The sequence below is a fragment of the Lycium barbarum genome, chromosome 11 (assembly GCF_019175385.1).
Source record: "Lycium barbarum isolate Lr01 chromosome 11, ASM1917538v2, whole genome shotgun sequence".
Taxonomy (NCBI): domain Eukaryota; kingdom Viridiplantae; phylum Streptophyta; class Magnoliopsida; order Solanales; family Solanaceae; genus Lycium; species Lycium barbarum.
This window is the reverse complement of record NC_083347.1, coordinates 119,464,863-119,476,307: the sequence shown is the minus strand read 5'-3', so window position 1 is coordinate 119,476,307 and position 11,445 is coordinate 119,464,863. Positions and strand designations below refer to the sequence as shown.

Here is an 11,445-nt window from a genome sequence, read left to right as displayed (position 1 = left end):
CTTTCACTAATTATATCACAAACTAGTTATGTGAGATCCGTGCTAAGTTCGGGCCCAAACTCAAGATATAAAAGTAGATATTTTAACTAAAGAAATATAATTTGTGTTAGTACAAGTGTACAACAACAACAACAATCATATACTCATTGTGGTCCCACAAGTGGGTAGTTATATAAAAGCAAAATTTTGATTCCACTCCTTTAATATTTTAACTTCCATTTTGATGAAATTATTTACTTCAAATCAAATGTGGAGCCAGAATTTGACATTTATAACTTATGTATTCTAATTTTCTGAAGTTATTTAGTTCTAAATAAATAATCTATACATAGTTAATGAACTTTTAAGACAAATACATAATTTAACTTGTGCAGCGGATGGAGCTGCTCCTCTCTTAATTAGGGATTAGGGGTTCGAACATGGATATGGAAAAAATCTTTGGAGGAAGCGCTCCCCCCGAATAGGCGCGATACAGTGCGAATTATCTGGATTAATTGGGCTCAAATGAGGATATCGAGCACCAACCAGAAAACCAAAGAACATGAAAAATGAAGTAGGAGGTTCGATAGCTTTTCAAAAGTAGACCTTAAAAATAAAAAATAAAAAAATTGACTTAAATAAATAAGATTAGGACCTAAAAGTAATTAATTAAAAAGTTTTAAAAAAATTTGAAAATTATTGTGAGGACTACAAAAGTCTCCAGGTTCGATAGCTTTTGAAAAGTAGACCTTAAAACAAAAAACAAAAAAATTGACTTAAATAAATAAGATTAGGACCTAAAAATAATTAATTAAAAAGTTTTAAAAAAATTGGGAAATTATTGTGAGGACTACAAAAGTCCCCACATTTGCTCTTATATATATAATTCAGAAATGTGGTGCAATCGATGAGTCCGTTCATTGTGAATTAGAAATTTTCAGTTTGAATTATGAGAATGAAAGAATATTTACTAGAAAGCGTGTTTTTCTTAATGGACATTACCTAGTGCAGAATGATTCTTCAAATTTGAATTTTGAGAATGAAAGAATATTTACTAGAAAGCGTGTTTTTCTTAATGGACATTACCTGGTGCAAAATGATTCTTCAAATTTGAATTTTGAGAATGAAAGAATATTTACTAGAAAGCGTGTTTTTTCTTACTGGACATTACCTGGTGCAAAATGATTCTTCAAATTTGAATTTTGAGAATGAAAGAATATTTACTAGAAAGCGTGTTTTTTCTTAATGGACATTACCTGGTGCAAAATGATTCTTCAAATTTGAATTTTGAGAGTTGTTCATTAAATTAAACCAACAAAAAATAAAATGTTTTTATTAATAAGGGGTTTTCTGGGATGAATTGGATCTATCTACCTTAATCAGATGTATTATATTCAAGTTTGAAAATTAAAAAAAAAAAAAAAAAAAAAAACTTGTAAGGAGCGGTTCTCCCATTAACTAAACAAATTTGGAGCGAATATGAATTGCTTGGACCAAGTGATTTTGAATTCTATGTCGTTGAACCAAATCAAATTGCTTCTTCGTTCATACAAAACTAACAAAAGTCATTTAGAAAGAAGATGAATAATAAAAACAACTTACTCATACTTTAATGAGTTGTTTTGATTTTTTTTTTCATACACTTTTGGTTAATCATAATTAAGCTAATAATCATTTTCAGATTAAATTATATTAAGAATAAATTAATTTTATGTAACACCCCGTACCTTTAACGAAAGTTTTGACCACGATCCTAGACTTAGAACATCAGATAAGGAATGTGGAAATTGAAATTTTTCTGTTCAGTTGTGATATGGTGGTTTACGCCCATGAACAGTGACCGTATTTCAATTTACGACCATGAACAGTGCCCGTAAACTGAAACCAAGAATTTCTGAACATTCTGGAATTTGACATTTTGAGGTCATATGGTTAAATACGGACCGTATTTAACTTTACGGCCCGTATTTCAAAACATATTTCGAATTTGGGAAAACTTCCTTGATGAAAGTTGTAGAGCATTGAAATACCTTTCCAACGGTATCTTACGGGGGTCAAACGGACATCTGTGCAAGGAGTTATGGCCATTTTACTGAAGCGACACAGTGCAGTCCAAAGTGCAGAATACGGTCCGTAAATCAATTTACGGCCCGTAAACTGACTTTACGACCAGCAGTGTTCAGGTCGTAAATTTCACTTTCACAGAACAATATATATTCGTCCATATCAGTTCAAGTCATTATTTTTCATTCCCTCAAACCCTAGAACAACCTCCTACTCTCCTCCAACATCAAGAACACCAAGGTAAGTCCATTCTAATTATTCCAACTCCATTCTAACATATATCCTTGTAATCTAAACAAGAAATCATCATTCCTAATCTAGGGTTTTCAAGAAAACCCATCTCAAGATTCAAGAATCAAGATTTAGGAAATCTTCTCCAAAATTCAAGTCTTTAATTCAAGTTTTGGAGCAATTAAGGTATGTCTCTTTTGAAAAATCTTATTTTGGAATGCATGACTTCTTTTCTTGAAAGTTCTTTATTGAATAGAAAGGGTGAACTTCTCATACAAAACCCTAATGTATGTCTAAGATTTTAATAAGGTTCTTACCCTTATCATTGATAGATTTGACGGGTTAGAATAGAGAAAATGACATTGAAAGCTCGGTTATGATTTTTGGATATCAAATGATTTGTGGGCTGTTTTGGTATGATTAAATGGATAGAATTAGTTGGATATTGATATAAAATAATTGTTGAGATTGTTGTTGATGTTGTTGTTCTTGAATTTGGAAGTATAAATATTATTCAAGATCCTTTAATGAATGAAAGGAAAAGAAATCTTTTCATGTTCCTTGAACTCTAATTCATGTTTAAATGGTGGTTAATGTGTGTGAGGGGACAAACCCACATTAAACCTAGATTGTAACAAACCCTATATATGTATGTGATATTATGAATGTTTTCCTCTATAAGATATGTTTAATAATGATGGTTAAGGGTTGGTAATGATATTCTCATTGATGATTTAAGACATGGAAATCTTTCGTAAAGAAGTTATACGTTTTCAAACATTGGTCGGAATAACTTATCCTTTCAATATGGCATAATGCTCCGTAATGATAATTTGACTACAAAGATGATTTCTTTTAGACAAGGTCATGCGTGTGTAGGGTCAAGCCCGCATCGAACCTTACACGAACTATACTACTTTGTGAAACTCGCTTTTCCCCATTATTGGATGATTGAACTTAAATCTTCTAAAGGTTAGACCTTCAACTTGTTTTGTTGTTAAATGGGTTTCTTAAACTTGAAATTGAATAAGATATTTGAATAAGATTCTCAATCGGTTGTAACTTGAAATGCCTCTATTTGAGATGATGACTTGAGAAGTGAGGTTCGGCTCTAAGCCATGATTGATAATTTAGTAATATGACATGATTAGTATTTTTGTTTGTATTTTGGACCTGTATGGTAAAGTTGTGTTAGTCCAGAGGACGATTAGCCTTCGTGGTTTCCTAACCAGGAGTATCGATTGATTGATTAGTTTGGCTGTGAGTGGCTTGCTTTCTATCTTGTTTCCTGTGAGTGGCTTGAAGTGATATTGAATTCGTAAGTGAAATGCTTGGCATGGTAAATGGTAAAGAGTTAAATTGATATGTCTTTCATTGATCGATACGTGTAATGAACTTAAATATTATTGACGATATGACTACTTTGAGACAAATTGGTGAATCGACTTCTATGCCATGGACTTTGTTGTTGTGTTTGGCCTAGCCACTCGGGAGGAAGGGTAGCCACTATGGATCCTAGTGTGTCGTTGCCTAGCCATTCGGGAGGAAGAGTGGCCACCACTGGGTTCGCTACCCGGGGTGTGATGTATGCCTAGCTATTCGGGAGGAAGGATAGCCACCGCGTACTACATAGTCCGGTGTGATTTATGCCTAGCTATTCGGGAGGAAGGATAGCCACCGAGAATTATATGTTCCGGTGTGGTGCGCGATGTGCTTGATTCTTGGGCCTGTATTGGCATGTGTGACATTCTTATTCTCTTATGGAATTGTTGATGACTATCTTAATTGATTAAAAGGGCATATTTGAAGTTGTAACTTGACAATAGGCTTTATGAATGGGGTTTGACATTTATTATCGAGATACCTAAGCTGAATAACTGTCCGTATATTGATTTCATATCATTTTTCAGAACTGATTTCTTTATATATTATTATATTTTATTTTCATAATACTTGTTGTCCCCGAGGCACTCACTGAGTACGAAAGTACTCAGGCATACCATTGTTGTTTTTGATGGTATGTTAGGTAACGAAGAAGAGCAGGTTCGTGATACTTTCAACGCTTAAGAGAACTTGCTGCTATTGTTGATTTGGTGAACCCACATCCTTGTTCGTGGAACACTTCCTGTTTCGTTTATTATTCTAGATTTCCGGGCTGCGTCCCGAGGTTTGACGACTGTTATGTCTCTTAGAAGCTCCATAGATAGTTGTCATAATTGTGGGTAGATTGTCAAAGTCTCGTACGACTTAATGGGTGTTTGTCACGTTTATGACTATTTACTTATAAAGACTTCCGCTGATTTAATTCATGTGATCATGATGTGTTACATTTAATTTATAAATTGTTGGAGGCGAATGTTGAACCTGGCGGGTTCAAGTATTATTATTGTGTCGTTTAGGTTCTTCCGATGTTGTTCATGACGTCGGATGCCGGTCACGTCTAGGGTGGATTTTGGGGCGTGACATTTTACTTACATATTAGCATGATTGGATAATCTTTTCATATTACATACTCCCCAAAAAATTGATTAAACTACTTTTAGTTAATAAGATGCTTGCTTATTTATTATCCTAAGTAAAAAGGAACAAATTTGAATAAATAAATAAATTTCTTCTTGATTATATAAGTGGACACTGATTTTGACTAAAATTAAAAAATTAAGTGGGAACTTATTTTTAATCGGGTGAAGTATAACAATAGTAAAAGAGAAAATACATTTTACCCCTTGAACTTGGACCTTTTTTTTCAAGAAGATATTTAAACTTTAGCAGGGTTCTATTACCCGGCCCCTCTGCCCCCCGGCCCCCCAAACCAAACCACCCCCCTCCCAAATAACTTTAAATTGGCTTTTTCGATCAATCCTACTTTTAAGAAAGAAAGTGAGTTTCACTCATCAATCACTAATTTTCACGTGTCAAAATACCAATTATCGAAGTCAATTGGTCATCACTTGTTAAAGATAAAGGAAAAGAGTAAAATAAAAGAGAAAAAAGTAGGAAAATAACTTTTAATGATAAAAGACTGCAAAAATAAGCTTTTCATATTATTGTTTTTTTGTTCCTCGCTCTCCCTAGGAGAGTGACATATACTTGCTATGCCAGGTAGCCGAAAAAGGACATTTATATATGTTCAAAGTTATTCAAAAAGGTAATAGGACTCTCGCAAAATTTAAATGTCTTCTTGAAAACAAACGTCCAAGTTCATGAGGATAACCATGTATTTTCTCATAGCAAAAAGTTGGACATGAAAAAAAGAAGCTATGTTGACAGTGCCATAAGTAATTTGGGAGAGCGAGCCTATGCGAACTTTTTAATTTGACTAATAATTTAAAGTGTACTTTTTCATCATATTTACATGAGATTAATTGTTACCTATAGCGTAATATTTTTCATATAGTTTCTTAATTTAAATTTTAAAATACTGCGCTAATCTCATGATGTGCCGCGGATTTGTGGCACATTCGACGCCTTTTTACTATGAATTTTCGTTATTTTTAAGTAAGTTTGGTTCTTGTTAATATGTTTCTGTTGTGTTTTAGGAAGATGATGGCCCAAAAGCAAAAACAAAAAATAAAGGAAAAATTGGCCAGAAATGAATAATCGACGTCCCGTCGATCAGTCGACGGACCGTTCTTCAAAGCGTCGATAAGCTCGATTTTCCAGTGATGGACTGAGTTAAGGACAATAAAGGACGGAGCCATCGACGAAGCGTGGAACTGATCGACGCTTCGTCGTTTGTGTCGTCAATCAAGATCTGCCAACAAGAAGAGAGAAAGACGGAATACTCGACGGAGCATCGAACTGGTCGATGGCATCGTCGAATGGATTACATCGCTGAAGAAATAAAGGACGGAGGAATCGACGGATCGTCAAACGATCGACGGTCCGTCGATCTTGCTACCAGGGGCAATTTTGTCAGTTGCGTTTTTGGAGCCTATTTAAAGAACATTTTAGGTTATTTTTTGCAGCCAGATTTTATTGTGCAGGTGAACAAAGTTCTATTGGTGGGTGAGCATTGATTACTCCACATTTAGATCTTAGTGAAGACATTAAGATTCCATTTTCCATCATCTTTATCATACTTTGTAGGCCTTATGTCACATTTATTGCTTACTCCTTTTGAGACCATTATGTGTGAGTAGTTTCTTTAATCAAAGTTGTGAACCCAAATTATGGGTGTTATGTAATGAGTGTCTAACATTGTGTGTATATATATATATAATGGGTTGTGATGTGTTTTATTATTTCTCATATTCATTGTTAGTTAGTGGTTGCAAACACTTGCTTATGCACAAACCCTAGTTTGTTTGGGAGGATGAACTAGGGTGTGAGTTGAAATAATATAACAAAGACTCGGGGCGCTAACCCTCGTTTAATGAATTCACTTAGGGATAAGCTGAGTTCTACTTGGCATATTTAATCGATCTTACTTGCTACTTTTCTACATTTGGGAAAATCATGAAAAGAAATACTTTCTTGCTATTGGAAAATATTAGGAAGTGCATTAGAGATTAAGTGCATACACAACCTCGACCCATTAGAAATATATCATATTGATACCCATAGCATAACATCTAATCACAGCGGGGGCACAACTTTGGTTCTTTCAATCCAAACAAATTCCAAATACTTTCAAATTAGCAAATACAAACCAAACCTCTCTTCTATACTATTCGGAACAAATTAAAGTTTCTAGAGATTAGTTACATATATAATTAATATTTTTTTCTCTCCATATTCCCTGTGGGATTCGACCCCAACCTTGTTTGGGTTACTATATTTGACAACGTCTGCTTTACGCCAATAATAGATGTAATTTGAGCATATCAAATTTTGGCGCCGCTGCCGGGGAATACGGTTTTGAAATTTCTGATTATCGTGTACTTTTCTTTAAAACTTTTTCTATTCCATCACACCTTATTTGTTGTTTTGGTGAACCAGGTGAACATGGTAGGAAGACATAATCGAAATCAAGGAAACCAAGGTGGGCTCTAAGTGAACCCACCTGCACCAGAAGAGGATGAAGATGAGAATATATTTGCGGAATTCATCAATGAAGCTGAATATGCTTCTGCTGTAGTCCCTCCTAGCATTGGAAATGCTACTTTCAAAATTGATAGTTCTATCTATCAGCTGCTGAAACTTGAATTGATGGTTATTTCCGAAATTCTTCGGAGGACTGTCCACTCCGACATTTGAAGAACTTCTTGCACGTGTGTGCTCGACAATCCCAAGGTGTTGTTTCTGCTGATGCACTTCGGTTACGGGTTTTTAAATATTCCTTGGCTGGCCAAGCAAGGGAATTGTATGAAAAGCTTCCCAGCAATTCTATTCACACCTGGAGCGAGTTCGCCAATACATTCTTGAAGAAGTGGTTTCCACTGAGCAAAAATGCTGAACTTCGAAATAAGATCTTCGAGTTCAAACAGCTTCCGAGGGAACAATTATATTTGGCATGGGAGCGTTTCAAGTACTATCTAGCTCAATCTCCAACTCATGGGTTTTCGAATGCTATTCTCACCGAGAAGTTCTACAAGGGATTAGATATAATGAATTAGATTGCTGTCAATACTGCCGCTGGGGGATGCTTCATGGACAAGTCATTTGTTAACATCACCCGGTTGCTCGATAAGCTCACCACACACAATCAAGCTTGGCATTCAAATGATAGTGAAATATTGTCATATGGCAGTCCCTCTGTTTTCGTGGTGGCCAAATAAAATTATGAACGAGATCATGCTTTTGTTTAATTGCAAACCACCGTGGATTTGCTGTCAAAAAGGCTTGCGGAGAGAGAAGCTAAGAGTGTGAATGTTGTTGAAGAAATACCATCTCATGCTCCTGGAATGTATCAAGTCTCGGAGGAAACTTATCTAGAGGCGCAGTCACAACGTGAGGACGCTAATTATATCGATAACTCTCAAGGGGGTTATCAAAAGCAGTGAAGACCACAACAACAAAGCAATCAATATGGCCGAAATGAATATGGTGGTTCGGACAGGAGGGATTACAACAACAACAATTACGGTAATCGGAATTCCAATGTCTATATTCCACCAAAGGGCCATTCTTCTAACTCTCAAAATTGGCGAGACGGCCCGTCCAATGATCAAGGGACCTCTCGAATGGAATTTATGCTTGAAAATATCTTGGACAACCAAAATAAGAGTGACAAGAAGATGGAAAATTTGACCGAAGTGGTAGGCTCTCACACCGCTTCGATTCAAAAACTTGAGTCACAAATGCGAGATCTTTCTCGTGAGCAACTTCCACCACAAAGAGGGGGCCTTCCTAGCGACACAATTCCGAACCCAAGGGGTAGTGGAGGTGATCACATTGCCTCATGCAAAGCTATTTCTACTAGAAGTGGGAAGATCCTTAATGCGGTGAATGAGAGGGTGGTTGAACCTATCATTGTCGAGCCGAATGTTGATGAGGTTATTGTTATACCCCATTTTAAACGGGTAAAATCAGAGTACAACATATTGGTGATTCCTAAATTATTTAACTTAAGGAGTCGCCACCTAATTATTTAATGGTGAATTAGGACACCTAGTTATTAACTAAGGTAAAGCTAAACTAAACCTCCGCTAATGATCTACCTTTTTAGTGTGATTCTAGGTAAGATTTCTTAATTATCCTAAAGGGAAAGGTTAGGCATCCTTTAGGATCCATTAATTATGGTTACCGACCAAACATAGGTTAATATAAAAAATATAATAATATTGTTTTGTAAGTAATTTAAGAAAAAAGGTCTCTCATAAACACATTATACGTAATTAAAATAGATAAATTTTGCGAATAAACATAAGGCATTTTTATACTTGACCAAGTAAATAGCTATCTTCAAAAGGGCCAAAATCATTTTTTATGCACCTCAGTATTATTTATTTTAATAAAAGAAAATATACTTCCGCAACACCTTATATGAATTCAAATAAAGAATTAAACCTAGATAATAGTTTTAAAGGAAAATCTAGCTAACTTGGGCTTTGAATAATTTATGTTATGTAACTATGTTAACGCTGAAAATTTAGATTTATGATACACAAAAGGGCGTGAAAAAAAATGCATGATTAAATCAAACAAACAATATTTAAGTTCATATTGGCATATCCATGCTGTTTTAAATTTCTAAGATGATAAAGAAACAAAAAATAATCCTTTAATTCCAAGTATATGTTCTCGTTGTTGAAAATCAATTGTTCTAGTAAAATAATATTATAGATACTATAAATAATTTTAACATAAAAAGAAGAGAATAAAATCTATGGAATTGATTGTTGGTTTCTCCCTTAAATTAACTACCCATTATTACTAAAACTATCCCCACTAATCTGCTAGGATTCATCTAATACTAAAAAAACAAAATAAAGTAAAGTGTTAGTCATACAATACAAATCGAAAATACACAACAGAAATATAAAGTAGAGGGGGATAGAAATTAAATGGATCAGCCCATTTTAGGCTAATTACTGCAAACTGTTTCGGTCATTTGGCCTTGGCCCAGAATCTTTTTTTTTTAATGATGCGGACAGGGCTGACACGAGAGAGAGATCACGTTGGGCTTTTAGCCCAACACCGAATGCGGAAGAAGAAGAGTCCATTGGACTCGTACGCGAGGGCCATGCATAAAAACGAAAGAAAAGGATTAGTAGAGTGATGATTTACAAGACTTATACTTCAAATAAAAAAAGGTAAGGCATCAGCCGAGACAAATAAAATAATTTATGTATACATTATGTATATTTAAGTATATCTCGCATATACACATTCATGAGGATACGTAGAAGGTTAATATCGGAAAGCTTTTGCCCCCGTCCTCCCGATGTTGCACAAGTTCCAAGGGATTTAATGAATCCCAGGCATGGCTAACGCCGGGAAGGGTTCAAGCTTGATCCATAATGACCAACTAATTTCCTTATCAATGTGCTAACCACAACTTGTAATATACACTCATATACATACTCAACAATAGTATACTTATAACGTAAGAGCATATAAAAAGTTAACAGATGCAGGAAACATAACATGCTTATAGAACTGAAATTTTATTTCCGAATCAGTTAACACAAATTAAGCAAACCAACTAATGGTCATACATCTGATGGCATACCCAAAATGAGAAGATTAAACACTGCCTAGTCATGGGGAATTTAAACAGGGAAAATAGTGACACTAAGCATTCATACTAAATATGCTGAACTAAATTAACAAAGGGACAAGGAGACTTGAATATAACAATCAGTCATGAGAAAACCACACAGGGGACAGCTGGATTAAGCAACTCTTTAAACCTTGGATAAGTTAGAACTTCAACAAACATATATTTGGGCTTAAGAAAATTATTTAATGGTACTTTGTCTGTGGTGACATAGCATACTCAAGCGGCATACAGATTTTAACTTGTTGACATACTTATGACATTATTTCAAGATATGCAAAAGGCATTCCACAAAAAGGGGACACAACATTCAGCAACCAGATATACACACTAGATTCATGCTTAACTTGGCATATACCAGATGCCTGGAAACAGAAGAACACACCAAGAAGAAAAGGGAGAGGTGTGACATGACACAAGTGAGACAAACCAGAATCAACAAGTTTAAAATAGAATTGATCAAGTGCAAGTAGACATATATATGACAAGTTCTTAAGTCTTTCATATCCAAATCCTAAGGGGAGTAGGTGAAGGGGAGATGTGAAAATGCCTTAGCCATATCTTGCTTAAGGATAAAAAAAATCAGAGTTCACACATCAACAAGGGGCATCTTCATGTTTCAGTCACATAATAGAACTTCACACATAGACAATTGATTAGGCTTTTTAGACAAGGCAGGTTTGTTTTTAGGATCAGGTAAATAATTTAGCACTATGAGTCATATTAGGAATATCAGAAAATTTTGTAGAGTTGAAATAGATACTCGTACCCAAATTCAAGGTTGTTTAAATAATTTTTGTGTCAAGCTAAATGAAAACTGGTCTAAGTAATCATATCAGAACTTCCCAATGCTATTTCAAATTTGTTTTACATATAACTCTCTATATCACTGAATTAAACTCTTATTTGGACAATTATTTGAGCTTAAACTACCAATGAGCCCATAAATGATGAACCAGATAAGGACTTTAGGCAAACCAGGCGTCAAACAGATTTTTTTTTAAAAA

The 11,445-nt window shown here is 34.9% G+C and overlaps 1 non-coding gene across 1 annotated transcript; it reads right to left on the bottom strand.

Annotated features, from left to right (window-relative positions):
- Positions 1 to 7,670: 7,670 nt before the first annotated feature.
- LOC132620626 (small nucleolar RNA R71) lies at positions 7,671 to 7,777 on the bottom strand. Its single transcript, XR_009575066.1, has one exon. It is a non-coding gene; the product is annotated as a small nucleolar RNA R71 (small nucleolar RNA).
- Positions 7,778 to 11,445: the final 3,668 nt, after the last annotated feature.